The sequence below is a fragment of the Lithobates pipiens genome, unplaced genomic scaffold (genome assembly GCF_037356315.1).
Source record: "Lithobates pipiens isolate NorthernLeopardFrog02 unplaced genomic scaffold, aLitPip1_a1.2 Scaffold_8, whole genome shotgun sequence".
NCBI classification, from domain to species: domain Eukaryota; kingdom Metazoa; phylum Chordata; class Amphibia; order Anura; family Ranidae; genus Lithobates; species Lithobates pipiens.
The window spans coordinates 163,673,459-163,697,963 of NW_027507903.1; positions in this window are offsets into that span (position 1 = coordinate 163,673,459).

The window sequence follows — 24,505 nt, forward strand, 5'->3', positions numbered from 1 at the left end:
AACTTCTGGGTGATTACAATGACTAAATTCTGGATCAGAAGGTGAACACACGTTATTTTGATTGCAGCTGCAAATATTTAATCGCAGCCATGATTCAAATTTTTTATTTTCATTTATTTGCAGATATGCAGTATATATAATGATATTTGAAGGCAGACTTAAGACCCCTTTCACGCTGCGCTGCCCATAGTTTCGGTGGTAAAACACCGCTATTTTACCATCAGATTTGCGGTGCATTTCTCCAATAATGAGGAGCTTTTAACCCCCGCTATCGGCCGAGAAAGGGTTAAAACTGCCCGCAATGCAATACAATAGCGGTGTTTTGCCATCGGTATAGCCGCTCTGCCCCATTGATTTATATGGGGAGCAGCAGTGGAGGAGCGGTAAACACACTGCTCCAAAGAAGCTGCTGACAGGACTTTTCCTGACATCCTGCCAGCGCACCGCTCCAGTGTGACAGCCCTCGGTCTTTCACACTGGAAACAATGGTGCAGCTGTTTGAGGGTGGACTGCAGGCACTATTTTTAACGCTATAGCACCTGTAAAACGCCCTCGGTGTGAAAGAGCTTTAAGGGAGTTTGATAAGAATTGGTGTCCCTGGGATTACAGCAGGTGAATTATTAAGGCCCTGTTTGAGCCCTGGTTCACACAGATGGAAATTGCACCCAAAGTCGCCAACAGTAGTACACAAACTACTTTTGGAAATTGTGGCGCCGCACCGATTAGGATGGTGCAATTTCCACGGATTTTGCATGTCAAATAACACCAATGTGAACCAGGGCTGATACATACTCTGCCTATCCACCAGCTGAATTTATTACCTGCAATTCTCCACAGCTGTTATATACAAAGACTCCACTTAAACATTGTTATTATTTACTTGCAGGTGTGCTGAAGACAATAGTTTTTTTGGTGCACAATTATATCTTATCATTTCTATGGATATAAGATAGATATTGCACTTCTCCAAAAACAGCACCCCCAAAACTAATTAAAAAGAAGAAAAGAGAAAAAAAAAACTCAACAAGCTCAATAATGTACTTTTATTTTGTCAGCAGAAACCAAATTAGGTACATTCATTTACTAGCATAAAAAAAATGATACAATATATATGGTGCTATATTTAGCAAAACAGTTAGCAATTTGGTTTAAAGGGCCCTGCTCATAGGAGCTTACAATCTGAAATTTGTCTAAACCTGGACACAGCTTTACTTTCAGTGTATAATGAGCAACACATTTCATAGTACCACTGCTCACCTACCAACCCACATCACATTTTTATCTGCAAGATTATAGAAACATACCTAAGACCCCTTTCACACTGGAGCATTTTGCAGGTGCTATAACGTTAAAAATAGCACCTGCAAAAAGCCCTAAAACAGCTGCTCCATTCACTCCAATGTGAAAGCTTGAGGGCTTTCTCACTGGAGCGGTGCATCAGAAAACGTTCTGCCAGCAGCTTCTTTGGAGCGGTGAACTCAAAGAATTTTTTTGAGATGGAGAGTGAGGCCGCGTACACACGGGCGGATTGTCTGTCCAACTTAGTCCGCTGAAACGTGTCTCATCGGACAATCCGCTCGTGTGTGGGCTTCAGCGGACTTTTTCAGCGGACAGTCTGGCGGACTAAGTCTTTCGGAATTTCCGTAATTTTGTCCGTCCAAACTTGGTTTTGTCCGTCCAAACTTGGTTTCAGCGGACAGTCCGCTCGTGTGTAGGCAAGTTGGACGGACTAAGTATGGCGCATGCTCAGAAAGGATTTACACGGCCGAAGGTTGCATTGCAGTGTATTGGACGTCGTTTTTCTAGTCCCGTCGTACGTGCTGTACACGTCATCGCGCAAGCTTTCAACGGACTGTCTGTTCATCGTGTGTGGTCAAGTCCGTTCATTCAAATGTTGGACGGACTGTCTGTCGGATTGTCTGACGAACTTAGTTGGCCAGACAATCCGCCCGTGTGTACGCGGCCTAACATGTGAAAGTGACAGAGAAAAACATATTATATCAAAACATTCCACATGCTAGCATTCTTAAAAACAAAATAGTTGAAGTAGAAGCAACATTGTTGCAAAGGAAAATTTATTTCAGAGAAAGATACATTTCATCTCAACATTAAAAGTATTTATTTGGGGAAGTTACAATTATACCATTGGCATTAATGGCTGAAACTTGCATTGGACTATATAGCGCCAATTTTCAATCTCAATTTTTTTTAATCCAGTGCTAATTTTGGTATTTACTATAGCGCCCTGAAAAAGCCATGGGAGATAAAATGAGAGTAGTTTGCAGGTCTGAGTGTGCTCAGTTGTGCTGGCACCTAGTTGTACAAAAACAGGTAGAAATCATTTTTTCATACAATTTAAAAGCAGATTATCTTTAAACAATATACCGTATTTATCAGTATAACACGCACTTTTTCCCCTTAAAATCTGGGGGAAATCCTGGGTGCGTGTTATACGCCAATCCCCCACCGATTGTGAGCCTGTGGGCGGCTTTCGGCTGCTTTCGGCCATTCTCGTGGCTTTCGGCCACTCTCGGACATTCTAGACGGCAGAAAGCCGCCGAGAACGGCCAAAGGCAGCCGAAAGTAGGACATCTGGCTCTGTATCTCAGTGGCGCCATTTTTAAATGGCAAATCTGAAAAAGATACTGACAAGGCTGCATGACAAGGCTGAAAATTACCCTGACAAGGCTGCATAACAAAGCATGACAAAGCTGCAAATGACACTGACAAGGCTGCAGATGGATACTGATAAGGCTGCATTGATGGGCATTTAAATGTAAGTTTTTTTCCTTAAATTTCCCTCCTAAAAGTTTTTTTCCTTAAAATTCCTTCCTAAACTTGGGGTGCGTGTTATACGCCGATAAATACGGTACTGCATATTTCAGTACCATTTAGGGAATTGTATCATGCTCTAAACATTATTTCCATGTGCACTACTCCAGATTTTAGCAGAGTAAGGGTTTATTTGTTTTCAGGGAGCTATAGTAAATTTGATTTTTACACCAGCGCTATAGTGAATACTGTTTTAGCGCTAATTAGTGTAAATTAGCGCTGCGGCACTATAGTAAATGACCCCATTGCGTGCTATACTGTGCTTGTTTCAGATAATTTAAAGTAGATGATTTTAAATGGGTTTCCTGCAGGCAGATAATGGACCAGGAAAACTGCTTTAATATAGTAAACATAGCTTGCCTCTGGGTCGCTAAAACCCTTAATATTCCAGGATACCAAAACTTTCACTGAAGCAGACATAATATAATAGTATCAAATTTAAACTAAAAATCCCCATGCCCCTCATACCAGTGGGTTGATAGTTATATATCAGAATTCCTATTGACCCTTTTCTGAATAAGATAGACTTTATGATTAGGGATGAGCTGAACACCCCCCTGTTCGGTTCGCACCAGAACCTGCGAACAGACCTAAACTTTGTGTGAACTTTAGAACCCTATTAAAGTCGATGGGACTCGAACGTTCACAATCTAAAGTGTTACATCAGAGGGGGCGGGGTCACCCACACGTCACTGGGGAACCCCTGGCTTCCCTCTCCAGCGTCAGAGGGGCGGGGTCAGGTGACAGGTGGCCCCACCCTCCTAATATAAGAAACGTCAGCGCTGGGCTCTCCGCAGTGTCTCCGCAATGGAGACAGAAGAAGGATGTATGGACAGCGCTGGACTGAGAGATCCCCCGTCGCTGGATATGATCATCCATCGCTGGACCCCGGAGACCCGTCGTTGGATAGCAAGAGTGGATTAGCACCGCTGGAATCTTTTTTTTATTTTTTTTATTTTTAAAAAATGAATTTTTCAAAAGTGTGTTTGTCTTATTTAACCATTTTGACACTTTCATTGTGAAATGGTAGGGGTACTTTTGTACCCCCTTACCATTTCAAACAGGGGGGGGCTGGGATCTGGGGGTCCCCTTGTTAAAGGGGGCTTCCAGATTCTGATAAGCCCCCCGCCCGCAGACCCTCACAACCAACGGCCAGGGTTGTGAGGATGAGGCCCTTGTCTTCATCAACATGGGGACAAGGTGCTTTGAGGGGTCACAGACCCCCAAAGCATCCTCCCAATGTTGAGGGTATGTGGCCTGGTACGGTTCAGGAGGGAGGGGGGGCCGCTCTCGCCCCCCCCTCTTTTCCTGCGGCCTGCCAGGTTGCGTGCTCGGATAAAGGGTCTGATATGGATTTTGAGGGGGACCCCCACGTCAATTTTTTTTTAAATTTGATGCGGGGTTCCCCTTAATATCCATATCAGACCTGAAGGGTCTGGTTATGGATATTTAGGGGGACCCCCACGTCAATTTTTTTTTAAATTTGACACGGGGTTCCCCTAATATCCATGTCAGACCTGAAGGGCCTGGTAATTGAATTTAGGGGAACTCCCGCGCTTTTTTTTTATTTTTATCAATGAATGAATGAATTGTCGGCTAACGCAGAGAACACTCATTGAGTGTTCTCTGTATTACGGGACCCGACAATAGCCGCAAGTGATTTTAAAAGACTTTTTTTCCTGCACAAATGACACTTTGTGCAGGGACAGTTCTAAGCACCAGAAACATGCGCCCCTTCACAGGCATACTATAGATACCCCCCAGCTACAAAATTTAAAGGAATATTACACTTTTATTGTTTCACTTTAATCATTATTAAAATCACTGCTCCTGAAAAAACGGCCGTTTTTAAAACTTTTTTTTGCATTGATCCATGTCCCCTGGGGCAGGACCGAGGGTCCCCAAACACTTTTTAGGACAGTAACCTGCATATTACCCTTTAAAATGAGCACTTTAGATTTCTCCCATAGACTTGTATAGGGTGTTCCGGCTTTATGAATTTGCTGCGAACAGCCCAAATTGTTCACTGTTCGCTGAACAGGCGAACAGGCAATGTTCGAGTAGAACATGAGTTCGACTCGAACTCGAAGCTCATCCCTATTTATGATACATGAATTAATATTAACACAGTTATTACGTATGTAGGTGATACCCTTACTAATAATACCATCAGGCAGAAGTCCACACATGAATAGAAAATCTCTACAGTCACTTTGAATAGGAAAAAAAGTAAAAGGCTACCGTATCAGGGCAGGTGGAGGACTCTAGGATCCAGCGTCTCCATCTGCAGCCTCTACTCATTACATCTGTAGTATCCCTGAATCCTTCTGCAAGCAACTCCGCAAGCGACCTGTGCTACTTTGTGCCCAACTCCTTCTGTCTCACCTCCAGGGGAGTCGGAAACTTAGCTACAAGGGAAGTCTTATCTCCATTGACCTCCAGCACCCGGTACGTGATAAAGGCAGAAAAACCTGTACAAATCTCTTGTGGCACCACAAAAAAAAGAGAAGAACAGAGGAGCTGATACCAGAGATACCTCATAAATAAGGGTGACACAGACATACAGTACCTTAGGGGCTAATCTGGTAATCATAGAAAAAAACATATATAGCCTGTATTTTCATCATAGGTACATACTCAAGAAAAAAAATACCCCCAAAAAACAGCAAATATATGTCTTATTTTAACTAAAGATGTATAAGTCATATGTCATTACACATTATTTGCAAATTTTGTGCAAAACATACACATTGGTTTCATACTGAGTAACAACAAGGCATCAGTATTATATACAGAATTATATGCACATAAACTATCAGTTAAGTTTTAATGGATGAAGTATAAGTTAGTTAAGTAACGGGTAGCACTAGTTTCTCTTTTGATTACATATGCCATAATTGAATTATACTTTATACTTTATTGTATAAATCATCTCATATATATGTAATTTTTTTTTTCCTGACAGACTCCATGGCAGCAACGTGTGGGTTAAGTCCCGCCTCCACTACCCTATAGGACACTACTCCCATAAATCTTTGCTCCCTGCCACTGGCCGTGTTCTTTTTTTGTCCTCCTCCAAAGGACCCAGAGGTGGTCTTTCTACCTGAAGATTTATCATCCCCACGATCGAGGTCTGCCGGTCTGCGACTCTGGGTCTGGAAAGTCGCATTACTCCTCTAAGCCCTATTAGCAGGGTATGGAGTGGGCAGTGGAAGAGGCGCTGTGAAGAAGCCCATGTCCTGGCCACTGGAAGGCAGGCTGCGCATTGGTCGGATAGCCAGCTATTAGCAGGTGACCTGTTTTGCCCCCTGGAAAGACCGGTGTCATCTTAACTTACCTTCGGCCGAGTGATCGATCGTGGTGGGAGTGGTGAGAGGTTCTATAAGTTCATTATGGCAGCAGTTTGTGTATCTTTTATCTGTCTTCGTTTTTTTCTGTTTGTTTGTATGTGCAGACATGGCGGCTGGTTGTTCCGCGTTCCAGCCGCCGTTCTACTTCCGGGTTTTTGTTCTCGGCCGTACTGCGCATGCGTGAATGCGGTTTGAGATCGAGGCTTGGTTTCGTGCATGCGCAATAGCGGCAAAGGGGTGGGCTATTTAAACGGGGAATTAGTCTGCAAGCTTTGGGAATGCTTGCGGGCTGTTGCGGTGACTTCCCCCTGCCTCTGTGTTGCATCTATTGGTAAGTGGCATTCTGGGACAGGGTGGCTATCCCTTCCCTGTCCCTTGCACTGATCCCTTGTCATCTTTTCAGTGCATATGGATATCGCTGAGGACATGGATTCTCTACCGCCTGTCTGTGGCCAGCCCTCTCATAAAAGGTATTTTTAATGATCACCTGAAGGTCTGGTGGGGGAGGGGTATATATCTGTTAGCTCTGTCCTGATGTCTTGTCTCTTGTGGTTTCTTGTCTTGTTCCTGTTTCAGCCCTTCCAGGTCAGAACAGCATCGCAGCTCTCATAGAGGGAGCGACTCCTCCAAGTCGCATCACCGGCACTCCTCTTCCAAATCAAAACATTATGGTTCCTCCTCAAGATCAGGACACCGTAGTGAGGAACAGTCACACTCCTCTAGGACTCAATCTAGTCACTCAGCTAGTGCATGTTGGGGGTGCAGAGCTCTTGTACCGGCAGGAAAATCTTTGTGCGATCCTTGCTATGCCAAGGCTTCCAATGAAAGGGGTGATGCGGATCAACAACTTAAAACCCTGGTGGAAAAAGTTGTTAAGGAGTCCCTCAGAAATATTGAGGGCCAGTCCTATGTTCCCCCGGCAGAGCCGCCACTTTTTCCAGGAAAGGAGACTCAGCTGCAGGATACTTGGGAATCCTCTGCGCATAGCCACCCCTCAGCTGCCATATCTGACAGTGACTCTGATGAAAGTGATCCCTGTGTGGGTTTTGATTTCGCTCTACTTCCTCCTCTGATCAGAGCTGTTAGAGAGACACTGAACTGGGAAGATTCTGTGGCTGCTCCTTCCAAACAGAGAAAATTCTTTAAGCAATTAAAGAAGGAACCTGTTAATTTTCCTTTTATCTCTGAGCTAGGTGAGATTATCACAGATGAATGGGGCAAGGTGGAGAAGAAAAATTCCATGCTATCATAGGTTTCGAAACTCTATCCTTTCAATGAAGAAGAAGTGAAGCATTTGGAGTCAGCGCCGTTGGTAGACGCAGCAGTCATGAGGCTGGTGAAACATGTCACACTTCCCTTAGAGGATACTGTGTCTTTTAAGGATGTTCTGGACAGACGGATTGATGCTGATTTGAAGAGAGTGTATCTCACAGCAGGATTGGCCTGTAAGCCAGCGCTAGCTCTGGCCGCTATGTCCAAAGCAATGGAGATATGGACGGATAGTGTAGATGAGACGCTTAGAAATATCTCTGAAGATACGGCTAAGAGCTCGCCTATCCAAGAACTTAGGCTGGCCTCCGCCTTTCTTGGGGAGGCCTCTATCGACATCATACGCCTGGTGGCTCGGGTGATGCTTTCTTCTGTTACGGCCAAATGGGCTCTGTGGCTCCGCCCTTGGCTGGCGGACCCAGCCTCAAAACAAGTATGGTGCCATATCCCCTTTGAGGGGTCCTCTCTTTTCGGCAATAAGTTGGATGAGGCTATTACCCGAGCCACTGGTGGGAAGTCGGGGTTCCTTCCCCAGGACCGGCGTTTGCAAGCCCAGAGAAGGTCTTTTCCAAAGAGACAGTACCAGGAACGAGCCAGGGAAGCTCGCAGTTACAGACCGGGCCGTGAATTTTCCAGGTCCTGGAAATCAAGACAATCCTCTTTTAAAAAATCTACCAAAAGTGATTTAAAGGGAGAGAGGAAACCGACTAAATCCTTTTGAGGTTGGGCCCTCTCAGACAGGGCAGGTGGGGGCTCGTCTTTTCCACTTTCGCCATGTCTGGGTGGCCTCGATCCAAGACTTCTGGACCGTCAAGACTGTCTCCTCAGTCCATGTTTGGACCTTCAAGGAATCTCCCAGGCTCAGATGGGTCCCCACCTCTCTTCCAGCTTCAGACGAAAAAAGGCTAATTCTTCTAGCCTACGTGGAATCTTTGTTGGCTCAAGGCGTCGTTATCCATGTTCCAGTCATTCAGCGAGGCATGGGAATCTACTTTCCTTTGTTTATGGTCCAGAAAAAGAGCGGGGCCTGGAGGCCCGTCATAGATCTAACTCACTTGAACAGTTTTATCAAAAAAGAAAAATTCAAGATGGAGTCATTATCCACAATTCAACAATCTGTTCAAGCAGGGGACTGGATGGTCTCCATAGACCTCAAGGACGACTATTTTCAAGTCCCAGTTGCAGAAAATTACAAGCAGTATCTCCGCTTCTCCGTGGGCGAAAGCCATTTTCAATTCACATGCCTTCCCTTCGGGCTATCAACTTCTCCTCGTGTATTTTCAAAAGCACTGTTGGCAGTGGTAGCTCTTCTGAGAACCAAAGGGATTCATCTACATCACTACCTAGACGACCTTCTGTTGTTGGCTCAAGACAAGGATCAACTTCTGGTACACAGAAAGCAGGTCATCTCCCCCTACAGGAGTTCGGGTGGATCTTGAACTCGGAGAAGAGCCAGCTGGTCCCATCTCAGCGGCTGGTGTTCTTAGGGGCCCTATTCAACACTGTCAGAGGCACCATCTCATTACCAGAAGAGAAGTTGTCAGTGGTCAGGGACAGAATCCGTCCAGCCCTCTCTGCCTCTCATCTCCAGGCTCTCCAGTGCCTGAAAATTATAGGCACTATGGTAGCGACAATTCCGATGGTGAGGTGGGCACAGTGGAGGATGAGGCCCTTTCAGAAGGGTTTCCTTTATCAATGGTCAGGCAGCAAAACCCAGCTGATTCGGATCACCCTATCCATGAGGAATTCCCTTCCGTGGTGGCTCCAACGGGAAAATCTCTGCAACTGCCATTCCATTCTCCCCATCTCATGGGTCACCATAACAACGGATGCCAGCAACAGAGGCTGGGGCGCCCACTGTCTGGTGGAAGTGGCTCAGGGCACCTAGATTCTCCCCTCCAGAAGGACGGTGTCAAACATCCTGGAGTTAAGGGCAGCCTTTCAAGCTCTGCTAGCCTTTCGGCATCTGATTTCAGGAGCCTCGGTCTTACTCAGGCTAGACAATACCACAGCAGTAGCGTACATAAGAAGGCAAGGGGGTACCCAAAGTCTATCCCTTCTCCAGGAGGTGGAACAAATCATGACCTGGGCTCAGAGGAACCTGAAGGATCTGACAGCAACCTATGTTCCGGGGATTCAGAACGTTCAGGCAGACTTTCTTTCCCGGATACTTCTGGAAAACAACGAGTGGTCTCTTCACAAGGAAGTGTTCAACTGGATCCTGACGATGGGGCTCTCCCCAGGAGTCGGCCTGTTTGCCTCTCCCTGCAACAAAAAACTGGAGAAGTATTATTCAAGGTACAGGGATCCTCAAGCTTATGGGGTGGATGCCTTTCCACCAACTCCTATCATTCATCAGTTCCTGAGGAGACTCAGGTCAGAGACAGCAGAAGTGATAGCCATAATCCCTTATTGGCCCAACAGACCCTGGTTTCCACTTCTGATGCTCCTCAGTGTCAGGGATCCAATTCCTTTACCATCCGGACCAGACCTTCTGTCTCAAGGGTCGAGATTACATCCTTGCCCAGATCACCTGCGCCTAAAGGCTTAGTTTTTGAAAGGGGACGGTTGAAGGCTTTAGGCTGTCCTGAAGAAGTCATTTCCACTCTTCTTAGTGCACGAAGAAGTAGTACTAACTGGGTATATGAGAGAATTTGGGCGAAGTTTGCAGATCACTTGTCTTCGAGGTCCAGTTCCTGTAATACCCTGACAGTCCGGGACGCTTTAAGCTTTTTACAATCAGGATTGGATATCTCCCTTTCGGGTTAGTTCTCTCCCCGGGTCCAGGTATCAGCAATTTCAGCTTTTTCTGGAGTCGCATGGGCCAATCATCCCTTTGTCCAACAATTCTGCAAAGGAGCAGTCAGGCTTAGGCCACAAAGGAAGCCTAGATTCCCCAAATGGGACCTTCCATTGGTTCTAGATTTCTTCTCTCAACTTGACAAAATGCTCTCAATCAGAGAATTAACCCTTAAAACCTCTTTTCTGGTAGCCATAACTTCGGCAAAGAGAATCTCCGAAATTCAGTCTCTAGGCGCAAAGGAACCTTTTCTCACCTTCTTTCCAGATAGGGTAGTCTTAATTCCGATGTTGGGGACAAATCCCAAGGTTACCTCTGTTTTCCATGAAAACCAGGAAATCACTCTTCCTACCTTCAATTCTGCTGGAAGTACGGATCCACATCCACTCGATTTGGGAGTTACTCTAAAACAATATCTGGATGTTACAGCTGCTTTGCGTCAATCTGACTTCCTCTTCGTGTTATTTAACGGGAAAAATAGAGGCGCTAAGGCCTCCGTTAGATCTTGGGTGGTCCAGGCAATCCATTGGGCTTATGGAGAGAAGGGCTTGGCTCCTCCTGAGGCGGTTACAGCTCACTCTACCAGAAGTCTCTCAACCTCATGGGCAGCTTCGCATCATGTTGCGCCTGATATAATCTGCAGAGCGGCCTCCTGGTCTTTAATTCATACCTTCATGTCTCACTATTGTGTTGAGCCAGGGTCTTTATCCTGGTTTGAAAGTCCTGTCGGCCGACAGTGTTAAATAAATCTTTTGTTCAGCATTTTGCCCACCCGGGTGTGTTTGGCGAGTTATTTCCCACACGTTGCTGCCATGGAGTCTGTCAGGAGAATGGAAAATTCCTATCAAAATACTTACCGTAATTTTCCTTTCCTGATGAACACCATGGCAGCAGGAGTTCCCTCCCAAATGGCTGGAGTAGGCTAGTTACCGAACACGGCCAGGGGCAGGGAGCAAAGATTTATGGTAGTAGTGTCCTATAGGGTAGTGGAGGCGGGACTTAACCCACACGTTGCTGCCATGGAGTCCATCAGGAAAGGAAAATTACAGTAAGTATTTTGATAGGAATTTTCCTTTTTTTTTTTATGGCAGCCAATGTAGAGGGAACTGTAGTCACTATACAAGGTATAATGCTACCTATACACAAGTAGATTTCTCTTGTTTAGCCCCAAGGCTCAAACAAAAGAAATCATTTGATTTTTAAATCCACGCAAAAAGCATAGCTGGAGGAATCTGCATTGCTTGCTATTTTATTCAGACAGGCACAGCACATGTGGCTGCCTGAATACCCAAACAGTGACTGCATCTGATAGGATCCTGTCACTGGTAAGCTGACAATTTTCTACCCAGCTCAGTCATTTTTAAATTGGCTTTTGTCAAGCAGTGTGGTGCCAAGAGGCTCACCCATGGTCCACCTTTCAGATAATTCAATAAGAAATGGTTGAAATTCAGACCTGTACTCTGATATGTTCAGGCAGAAAATACTGAATACTTTCCAGTCCCAATGGCCTTTAAATACAGAGACATTTGTATCAGCTTTATAGTTTTAAAAGGCTCCAAGAACTGCTGTTTTAACCAGGGGTATGCATACCTATTATGTAGATAGAAACCAAATTATGGGGTTATGTGACTGGATCTATGAATATAAAAAAAAAAAAGAAACGGGATGCACCTGAGACTAAAGTGCAATGATGTGTTACATGATGTGCAAGTAGCATTGCAGTAATTTTACTTCAATCCTATGTTTTAATTGCACAAAATAGTATATTGAATGGCTGTTAATAACTGTAAGGCCTCATTCTCACGAGGCGGATCAGATTCCATGGAGTCCGCCTCTATCCGCCAGCTCAGCAGGAGATCTCTCTGTTGATCTCCGCTGAGGTCCCTTTCTGCTCACTGAGCTGGGAGGTGCTTGTCGAGCGCCACTGGTTTCTATGGAGATATCGGATGAAAATGGACAGCATGTCCATTTTCATCAGATCTCACCCGATCCGATCCACCAGCGATGATTCTGAATGTAGAGCCATCCATCTGCCTTTAGCAGATTGGACCGGGTCGGATGTCAGCGGACACATCACCGCTGATATCCATCGCTCCGTAGACTAGCATGGATCATCCGTTCAGATCCGCCGTCAAAACTGACAGGCAGTCCTGAAGGATCCAACAGTGTGAAAGGGGCCTAATACGTTTAAACAGAACACTATAGCAACATGTTTACTGTATATATTCCTGTAGCAGAAAAAATAAAAGACAATAAATGAACATTTCTTGAACTACAGTACATGATCATTCTGCCTGACCTTAACTCATAACAGATTTAAGTGGTCATGGTAACCAGATAATCTCTCAAAATAAACTTTCATTAGCAGGATATTTTCTGACAGCAGAAAAGAGAATTAAGAAAATGAAAAAATATTGCAACTGCAGATATATATATATATATATATATATACACACACACACACATATATATATATATATATATATATATATATACACACTTATATATATATATATATTGTTTTTTTTTAGAAAATCTGTTCCAAGAGAAATAGAGAAATATTAAGGCTGCCGCTTATCTCCTCTTGAATTTGCTAGTTAACTGGTTGTATTTAGTAACTTCTTGGTTACCGACCAAAATAACAATAATAATACAGTAAATGCCCAGTGTTTATAGTATGCCTATGTAGGAGTACTTGCCCCTATTTGTGGTTTCAGGAATGCTGTATACACCCTGTTCTTGCTTTATGACTCCACAGTTGCTCATACAACAGGATATTTTTTTTTGGGAAAACCAATTTAAATGTGAGCATACATGCCCATCTAGACTCACGCTCCCCTAGATTGACTAATGACCAGCTTGAACTCCTTGAGGCCCCCATTACTAAAGAGGACATTTCCGGGGCTATCTCCTGTCTGGCCACATCTAAGGCCCCTGGATTGGATGGCCTAACACTTGAATTCTATGCCACCTACTCTGAAATTCTAATCCCTAAACTCTACGACCTGTATCAATCCATATTTGATTCGGGAAGCCTGCCCCCTCTATGACATAAGCCCAAATTGTAGTAATCCCCAAGCCTGGTAAGGACCCTAAATACCCGGGAATCGTATAGACCCATTTCCTTACTACAGGTAGATATCAAAATACTAGCTAAGATTTTGGCTTCACGCCTTAACCAGGTCATTCTGTCACTGATTCACCCTGACCAGACAGGTTTTATGCCAGGGAAAAACACAGCTATGAATATTTGCCATCTATTCATGAACCTCCAGGGGTCCCATGATGAAATCGGCTCGAGGGTTGTGGTGGCTCTAGATGCCGCCAAGGCCTTTGATTCCATGGATTGGAATTACCTGTGGGAGTGCCTCTCAGGATTTGGATTCGGCCCCAACTTTATTCACTGGGTTCAGCTCCTATATCAATCCCCAAGGGCCAGGTTGTTCGTGAATGGATGGCTTTCTGACCAATTTCCGCTAGAGAGAGGGACCCGACAAGGCTGCCCCCTTTCCCCCATGCTGTACGCATTGGCTGTGGAGCCATTGGCCATCATGATTCGTGCAGATACTAGCATCTGAGGCCTTAAGATAGGGAGTCTAGAAGAAAAGATGATACTTCTCCCAAAGATACTCTATTTGGTGTGGCATGCCCCTCTGTATATACCACAAAAAATAATTGAATCCATTCTTAATTTGTTTATATGGGGCCACAGCAGACACAAATTAACTTGGAGAAGCCTAAAGAACCCGAATGACAATGGGGGAGCGGTAGGGTATAACGGATGACACTACTAAAACTCGAGACCCCACAGGTCCACTCTCACACCCCTCTTTGGTTCAACACACACTTACCCAAATTATTGTCCATTCCGGACCCGGAGGCGTGGATACCCCATGGGATCCTATACATATATCAGATCATGACCACTACGGGACTTAAAACATTCCAAGCGCTAAAGGATGAGCTTTCCCTCCCCGATTGCTTTCTCTTCAGGTATATACAACTCCGATACTCTATACAAACCCAGTTTACTAGCTCCAACCCATCCCTGGCAGTCCCCTCTATTGTAGACACAGTCATAGGTACTGAACCAGCCAAACTGATTTCTATCCTATACTCCACCATTCGCCTCCCTAGTACCACAGCATTGGCCTGGATGTTGGAGCTATTGAGAATTGAGCAATTGAGAATGAGGATTGGGACAACATTTTGGAGGATGTGAAAAAAGTTTCCCCCAAACTGTCAGACCGCCTCACGCAGTTGTATGTTATACATAGGATGTATCTGATTCCTCAGAGGATAGCGTGTTACAAACCCTCATACAACCCTGGGTGCAGACTATGTGACCACACCCCAGGCTCTTTCTATCACCTCATATGGTCCTGTCCAACTATACAAGCGGATACAGGTGGTTTGTTTCCTGTATGGCCAAATGGGCTCTCCTGCCACCCTAGATCCAAGGATGTGCCTGCTCGGTCTGCTACTGGACTTAGACGCCGATAAACCCCTTTGCACCTTTCTACATGAGACGTTATTCATGGCGAGAAAAGAAGTGGCTCGCAATTGGATGTAGGCCCTGCCTCCTACAATACAGTGTTGGAAAAAAAGGATTAACGATAATCTTCCATAAAGGAAGATGATCTATGTACATATAGGGTGTCCGCTTAAGTATGAGAAGGTCTGGAGCAGTTGGTTAGCACATGGCAAAATGTGTACCTGATATGTCTATCCCTCCCCCTTTTTATCTCTCCTGTTCTTTATTAAGTACTGGTCCCACCCCCAATGGGTCTATCAGCTTATGTCACACAGATGCTACAATGTGTCTATGTATGTACTACTGTTCTGGCCGTGTTGACACCGATTTATGTACCATGTATATACTTTTCAATAAAGTTGGTTTTCCAATAAAAAAAAAAGTGAGCATACATACATACACCTCATAACAACTTGATTCTAGTAAATTACTTCAGGATTTGACTTTTCTTTAAGCACCTATAGGATCCTTTTCCCGATGTAACCATTATTACACTTCCTTTCACTGTTGGCATCAAATTATTTTAACTTTTTTTTTTCTGTACACTTTCATTGTCAGTGATCACTTCTGATGACGGGTTATTGCCACATTACTTTAGAGTTCCACCGGCCCAGCTTCTGACCTACTTCATAGTGGCTAACCAGGGGATTTCACCACTCCTCTTCTGTAATACAGGTTTTTGCGCATTTGCATTCTTAGGCCGCGTACACACGGGCGGATTGTCTGCCCAACTAAGTTCGTCAGACAATCCGACAGACAGTCCGTCCAAATTTTGAATGAACGGACTTGACCACACACGATGAACAGACAGTCCGCTGAAAACTTGCGCGATGACGTGTACAGCACGTACGACGAGACTAGAAAAACGACGTCCAATACACTGCAATGCAACCTTCGGCCGTGTAAATCCTTTCTGAGCATGTGCCATACTTAGTCCGTCCAACTTGCCTACACACGAGCGGACTGTCCGCTGAAACCAAGTTTGGACGGACAAAATTACGGAAATTCCGAAAGACAAAGTCCGTCAGACTGTCCGCTGAAAAAGTCCGCTGAAGCCCACACACGAGCGGATTGTCCGCTGAAACACGGTTCAGCGGACTAAGTTGGGCAGACAATCCGCCCGTGTGTACGCGGCCTTAGAAATAAGACAGGATCAATAGGAAAGGAATAGATATTCATATTGCTGCAGTATATTACCTTATTTTATGACACATTATCATTCATGTTGTACTTATACTTATTCTGCCATGTAAAGTCCATTTCTGTAGGTTTGGTGTTTTTATTTCTGTAACCTGGTTCCTACCAGTGAGGGACTCTTTGTGAGTTCTCAGGCTGGACGTTTATATCTCTTCTATTTCTGGCTGGTGATTTGGGTTTGGATATATGATTGGTTTTAACGTCTATAACATCTTCTCATGTGTGGTATGGAGGATGCCACAGGGTTACTGAGGATGAGTTTATTGTTTTATTTATTACAATGCATCCTTCTGTATTATATTTGCAATACTGTATGGTGGTGCAAATGCCATTTTTGTGAAAAAGGCAGGTGAATTTTGTTTTTGTAGTGCACCTTGAGATAAGGTAGAATTTTGAGTTAACATGCCATTGCAATCATGTACATCATATAAAACAGTGTGACACAGAGACCTGGGAATAGTGATGGACGAACTTCCGACGGGACGTTTCGCGAACGCGAAACGCGAACGGGCACAAACGTTCGCGAAAACGACCGTTCGCCGCGGGCTCCATTGACTTCAATGGGAGGCGAATTTCGCAAACCTTTAGGTCGAATTTGCGGCCACGGGGTAATTATTAGGGGGTAGCACGCAGTCCCACCACCTGGACAATAGCATAATACATGTATGAGGTGAATTTGGGATCGATAACTACAAGCATTTTTTTTTTATTTGGGAAATTGTTCTGACAATTCAGGACTATGGAGCTAATGAAGGCAATGGAGGAGAGGGAAGGTCAGGGACCAGGGTAGGCAAACAAGAGGGTGCAGGAGATACAGAGCACTGACAGCAGCACCGTAATACAGAGCACTGACATCAGCACCGTGACATACAGCGCTGACAGCAGCTCCGTGACATACAGCGCTGACAGCAGCTCCGTGACATACAGCGCTGACAGCAGCTCCGTGACATACAGCGCTGACAGCAGCTCCGTGACATACAGCGCTGACAGCAGCTCCGTGACATACAGCGCTGACAGCAGCACCGTGACATACAGCGCTGACAGCAGCTCCGTGACATACAGCGCTGACAGCAGCTCCGTGACATACAGCGCTGACAGCAGCTCCGTGACATACAGCACTGACAGCAGCTCCGTGACATACAGCGCTGACAGCAGCTCCGTGACATACAGCGCTGACAGCAGCACCGTGACATACAGCGCTGACAGCAGCTCCGTGACATACAGCGCTGACAGCAGCTCCGTGACATACAGCGCTGACAGCAGCTCCGTGACATACAGCACTGACAGCAGCTCCGTGACATACAGCGCTGACAGCAGCTCCGTGACATACAGCGCTGACAGCAGCACCGTGACATACAGCGCTGACAGCAGCTCCGTGACATACAGCGCTGACAGCAGCTCCGTGACATACAGCGCTGACAGCAGCTCCGTGACATACAGCGCTGACAGCAGCTCCGTGACATACAGCGCTGACAGCAGCTCCGTGACATACAGCGCTGACAGCAGCTCCGTGACATACAGCGCTGACAGCAGCTCCGTGACATACAGCGCTGACAGCAGCTCCGTGACATACAGCGCTGACAGCAGCACCGTAAGCAGCCCCAGGAGGAAGTCAGCACAGCACAGGGATGGTGTGATCCCCTCATAATAAGAACCCCCAGGAGGAAGTCAGCACAGCACAGGGATGGTGGGAGCCCCTCATAATAAGAACCCCCAGGAGGAAGTCAGCACAGCACAGGGATGGTGGGAGCCCCTCATAATAAGAACACCCAGGAGGAAGTCAGCACAGCACAGGGATGGTGGGAACCCCTCATAATAAGCAGCCCCAGTAGAAATATGACACCGCTCAACCTCTTCAAAGAGGAGGGTAGGGGCATATAGTACGGTGTGCTTTTTTGGGTCAGGGAAGTGAGCCAAATGAATTAAGAAGGTCTGTGTGCTTGATTCCAAAAATTGTTTATAGACATATACATGGTCTACTGATCACATGTGTTGAATTCCTCCGAGATCCATGCCTCATTCATTTTTAGAAATGTGAGGTAGTTAACACTGTCGTGAGCTAGGCGAGTACGCTTATCGGTCACAATCCCCCCTGCTGCGCTGAACGTCCTTTCGGACAGGACACTGGATGAGGGGCAAGCCAACAGTTCGATTGCAAATTGGGCAAGCTCTGGCCAGAGGTCAAGCCTGCCCACCCAGTAGTCTAGGGGTTCATCACTCCTCAGAGCGTCCACATCGGCCGTTAACCCAATGTAGTCGGACACCTGACGGTCTAGGCGTTCCCTGATGCTGGATCCGGATGACACCTGTCGATGGGTCGGCTGAAAGAATGACCTCATATCCGAAGTCACCAACACATCTTCAAACCGGCCTCTTCTTGCAGGCGCTGTTGGATTGGTACCCGCAAATCCTTCTCTGGGAGTGGGAATTGCTCCTCTGCCAGCGCACGCAAAAGCAGAATGCAGCATTTCTCGAAGCAAGGCCTGGAAGTGCTGCATTCTGACAGCCCTCTGCGACGGCGGTAACATTTCCGCCATTTTGTGTTTGTACCGGGGATCTAAGTACGTTGCCACCCAGTACTGGTCCTTGACCCTCATGCTTTTTATACGGGGGTCCCTATTAAAACACTGGAGCATGAAGGCCCCCATTTGCACTCAAGCGGAAGGTATGTGGTGGTGGTGGTGTTGTTGGTGGTAGTGTCTTTGGGGGTGCACATAGCAGAGAGTGAAGAAGAGGGTGCAGATCGAGAGGATGAGGAGGGTGCAGAAGAATAAGGCTGAGTGAGCCACTCAACCAAGTCTGGTGCGTCCTTTAAAGTAATTGAACACACCTTCTGCAACTTCCCACTTTGGCTCAAGGCTGTTGCTCCTGCCCTACCCCTACCACCCCTGCGGAAGGGCCTGCCTCTTCCTCTGCCTGTCATTTTTTAAATCACCCTGTGACAAAACTCTTAGTCCCTATACCGCTGAAGGACTGCTGCAGTATAGGGCAGCGGTCAGCAGTAGTGCACGTCAACCCTATGTATTGTGGACCGATAGCGGTCCTTACAGAACAGCAGACTGTACTGCACTCAGGCCTATGTACCGTAGCACCCTATACCAAGTTACCAGTCCTTATAAGAACTTTTGTGGACCAAGCAGGTTGTGTGTTAGTGATTAGCAGACTGTACGTCAGTCCCTATACCAATGAAGGACTGCTGCAGTATAGGGCAGCGGTCAGCAGTAGTGCACGTCAACCCTATGTATTGTGGACCGATAGCGGTCCTTACAGAACAGCAGACTGTACTGCACTCAGGCCTATGTACCGTAGCACCCTATACCAAGTTACCAGTCCTTATAAAAACTTTTGTGGACCAAGCAGGTTGTGTGTTAGTGATTAGCAGACTGTACGTCAGTCCCTATACCAATGAAGGACTGCTGCAGTATAGGGCAGCGGTCAGCAGTAGTGCACGTCAACCCTATGTATTGTGGACCGATAGCGGTCCTTACAGAACAGCAGACTGTACTGCACTCAGGCCTATGTACCGTAGCACCCTATACCAAGTTACCAGTCCTTATAAAAACTTTTGTGGACCAAGCAGGTTGTGTGTTAGTGATTAGCAGACTGTACGTCAGTCCCTATACCAATGAAGGACTGCTGCAGTATAGGGCAGCGGTCAGCAGTAGTGCACGTCAACCCTATGTATTGTGGACCGATAGCGGTCCTTACAGAACAGCAGACTGTACTGCACTCAGGCCTATGTACCGTAGCACCCTATACCAAGTTACCAGTCCTTATAAAAACTTTTGTGGACCAAGCAGGTTGTGTGTTAGTGATTAGCAGACTGTACGTCAGTCCCTATACCAATGAAGGACTGCTGCAGTATAGGGCAGCGGTCAGCAGTAGTGCACGGCAACCCTATGTATTGTGGACCGATAGCGGTCCTTACAGAACAGCAGACTGTAACGCACTCAGGCCTATGTACCGTAGCACCCTATACCAAGTTACCAGTCCTTATAAGAACTTTTGTGGACCAAGCAGGTTGTGTGTTAGTGTTTAGCAGACTGTGCGTCAGTCCCTATACCGCTGAAGGACTGCTGCAGTATAGGGCAGCGGTCAGCAGTAGTGCACGGCAACCCTATGTATTGTGGACCGATAGCGGTCCTTACAGAACAGCAGACTGTAACGCACTCAGGCCTATGTACCGTAGCACCCTATACCAAGTTACCAGTCCTTATAAGAACTTTTGTGGACCAAGCAGGTTGTGTGTTAGTGATTAGCAGACTGTACGTCAGTCCCTATACCAATGAAGGACTGCTGCAGTATAGGGCAGCGGTCAGCAGTAGTGCACGGCAACCCTATGTATTGTGGACCGATAGCGGTCCTTACAGAACAGCAGACTGTAACGCACTCAGGCCTATGTACCGTAGCACCCTATACCAAGTTACCAGTCCTTATAAGAACTTTTGTGGACCAAGCAGGTTGTGTGTTAGTGATTAGCAGACTGTACGTCAGTCCCTATACCAATGAAGGACTGCTGCAGTATAGGGCAGCGGTCAGCAGTAGTGCACGGCAACCCTATGTATTGTGGACCGATAGCGGTCCTTACAGAACAGCAGACTGTAACGCACTCAGGCCTATGTACCGTAGCACCCTATACCAAGTTACCAGTCCTTATAAGAACTTTTGTGGACCAAGCAGGTTGTGTGTTAGTGATTAGCAGACTGTACGTCAGTCCCTATACCAATGAAGGACTGCTGCAGTATAGGGCAGCGGTCAGCAGTAGTGCACGGCAACCCTATGTATTGTGGACCGATAGCGGTCCTTACAGAACAGCAGACTGTAACGCACTCAGGCCTATGTACCGTAGCACCCTATACCAAGTTACCAGTCCTTATAAGAACTTTTGTGGACCAAGCAGGTTGTGTGTTAGTGATTAGCAGACTGTACGTCAGTCCCTATACCAATGAAGGACTGCTGCAGTATAGGGCAGCGGTCAGCAGTAGTGCACGGCAACCCTATGTATTGTGGACCGATAGCGGTCCTTACAGAACAGCAGACTGTAACGCACTCAGGCCTATGTACCGTAGCACCCTATACCAAGTTACCAGTCCTTATAAGAACTTTTGTGGACCAAGCAGGTTGTGTATTAGTGTTTAGCAGACTGTGCGTCAGTCCCTATACCGCTGAAGGACTGCTGCAGTATAGGGCAGCGGTCAGCAGTAGTGCACGGCAACCCTATCTATTGTGGACCGATAGCGGTCCTTACAGAACAGCAGACTGTAACGCACTCAGGCCTATGTACCGTAGCACCCTATACCAAGTTACCAGTCCTTATAAGAACTTTTGTGGACCAAGCAGGTTGTGTGTTAGTGATTAGCAGACTGTACGTCAGTCCCTATACCAATGAAGGACTGCTGCAGTATAGGGCAGCGGTCAGCAGTAGTGCACGGCAACCCTATGTATTGTGGACCGATAGCGGTCCTTACAGAACAGCAGACTGTAACGCACTCAGGCCTATGTACCGTAGCACCCTATACCAAGTTACCAGTCCTTATAAGAACTTTTGTGGACCAAGCAGGTTGTGTATTAGTGTTTAGCAGACTGTGCGTCAGTCCCTATACCGCTGAAGGACTGCTGCAGTATAGGGCAGCGGTCAGCAGTAGTGCACGGCAACCCTATGTATTGTGGACCGATAGCAGTCCTTACAGAACAGCAGACTGTACTGCACTCAGGCCTATGTACCGTAGCACCCTATACCAAGTTACCAGTCCTTATAAGAACTTTTGTGGACCAAGCAGGTTGTGTGTTAGTGTTTAGCAGACTGTGCGTCAGTCCCTATACCGCTGAAGGACTGCTGCAGTATAGGGCAGCGGTCAGCAGTAGTGCACGTCAACCCTATGTATTGTGGACCGATAGCGGTCCTTACAGAACAGCAGACTGTAACGCACTCAGGCCTATGTACCGTAGCACCCTATACCAAGTTACCAGTCCTTATAAGAACTTTTGTGGACCAAGCAGGTTGTGTATTAGTGTTTAGCAGACTGTGCGTCAGTCCCTATACCGCTGAAGGACTGCTGCAGTATAGGGCAGCGGTCAGCAGTAGTGCACGGCAACCCTATCTATTGTGGACCGATAGCGGTCCTTACAGAACAGCAGACTGTACCGCACCCAAGCCTATGTACCGTAGCACCCTAGACAGACCAAGTTACCAGTCCTTATAAGAACTTTTGTGGAACAAGTGAGTTGTGAATGATTAGCAGACTGCAGCAGAAGGGCAGCAGTCAAGTATAATATTCTTTCTATATTTGGAAGAAAGAATATTATACGTGTACAAGCCTATTACCGTACCACTGATACCAGTCCTGAAAAGAACCTTTGTGGAACTAATAGTAACAGCAAGTCTTTAAAATTATCCTCACTGCCTGACACACTGCTTCCTGCCTGTCCCTATACAAATTGGCAAAAAAGAGTAGGCTGGAACGATTAGCTGGAACAGCTCTTTTGTGGACCTGATAGTAACAGCTAATGATGATGATGATGATGATGATGAAGAAAGACTAATCTGGCTGAGCTGTCCCTAAAATAGCAGCATACAGCGCTCTGTCCCTTTATCTAAACTGACAAAAGAAACTCAGGCTGCTGACCTAACACCTATACCAGTCCTGAAAAGAACTTTTGTGTACCAAATAGCTAGCGTTTTCTCTGTCCCTACTCCACACAGGATCCTTTCCCTACAGTGACAGAAGAAAGAATGTAAAATGGCCACCGGATCGGGTGTATTTATAGGTTAGGGGGAATGTCCAAGTGTCCATGAGCTGTCATGTCTCAATTGGTTGTCCTGTAACACATGATAAACGTGTCACGAAAGGTTAAAGTTCTTGTATACATTAAACACGTAAGTCCGCCGGGGCGAACGACGGAAAAAGGCGTTCGAACCCGCGGACGGCGAAAGTCGGAAATTCGCCGCGAAACGACCGCCGGGCGAACCGTTCGGCCATCACTACCTGGGAATACCAGCTTCTGAACTATTCTATAAATACTGTACTCAAGGCTAACTATGTTGCTGATGCTCTGGAGGAATACTGTATACCGTTAAGTGATTATCAAAAATGTGTTACTCTTACCTTTAAGGTCAACAAAGACATAAGATCTGTATCAAGGTCTACACAATAGCATTAGTAGATCATTGTACTATGTTAGTTGATAGAACATACTGCTGCTCCCACAGGGCATTCTGAAATGTGACAGAATGCAGAGTGCTAGGATTAGATAGGATGCTCACAATTCATGACTGAGGATATTTTTACCTGCAAAAGTTATAAAATTCAGCTAACGGGAGATATTGAATGTATTAACTTAAAGAGACTCTGATGTTAGGATAGTGTTAAAAGTGGGTCCAAAGGCAATACTTTTTTTTTTACCTTAATGTATTCCCTGAATTAATCTAAAACATTTCCCAGTAAGAATATTGCTCCCACACCCCTGTAAATACTTACCAGAGTCCTCATTTTATCCAGCGTTATGCCCATCTGTAGTGGCTCTCTCTCTTTACTCACAGGCTTTGCTGCTGTCAATCAAATTCTGTGAGGAGGGAGCAGGGGCTGTGTGGGTCAATGGTTGTATACAGCCAGACTCGGGAGCAAGTCTGCAGGTGCACCACCATAGGAAGTGGCTTTCTATGGGTGCACACCGAGAAGAGAAGGAGACAAGACTGCCAGTGGGAGACCCCAGAATAGGAAGTTCAGGGCCACTATTTGTAACCATTGCACAGACCAGGTAAGTATAACATGTTATTTATTTATGCATTTGTTTGCTTTTTAAAATTCTCTTTATTAAGTACAAAACATCCACCTGAGGGTACCCTGGCTCATAGCTAACAAAATATATAGCATAGCTAACTAGCAAGAAACTAAGTAAACTAGGTAAAAACATAACCAAACATAGCATAGGTATGCTTGAGACCATCAAATAAGGGTAGTTAAAGGGGTATAATTGAAAAGGCATTGGGTTCTCGTTTAATGTATAATGAAGGTGAAAAAGGCACATTCAATAAAAATACTGTACAACCCAGAGGAGGCCATAGAGAATTTTATAGGGAACTATGGAGACTATCATAACATGTGTGTTATTAAAAAAAATAAAAAATAAGCCCTTACAACTGCTTTAATACAGGAATACAATCCTCAGTAATATATTAGTGAAGTAATAGCTGGTGGGTGAAAGCACAGTGTCGCAGGGAGAGATGCAGGTACCTGGCATACCTGGAAGTGTTGGATTTAAAAGATCTTTGCAACAGAGCTAAGGCTGAAATAGCTAGCCGTTTACCTGTAAGTATTAAAACAGACACTGCTGTCAGGTAACAGTGATAAGGATGATTTACTAAAGGAGTTGAAAATCTTCAGTCAATAAATTGTAGCTGTATTCCTTTAAAAAAAAAAAAACAGAAAAGGAATAAAGAAAAGAGGGCCTTGTGAATTATCCTTAGTAAATTTATTTATAAAAACAGATTAAAAACGACTCACAAACATGTAAATAAATACA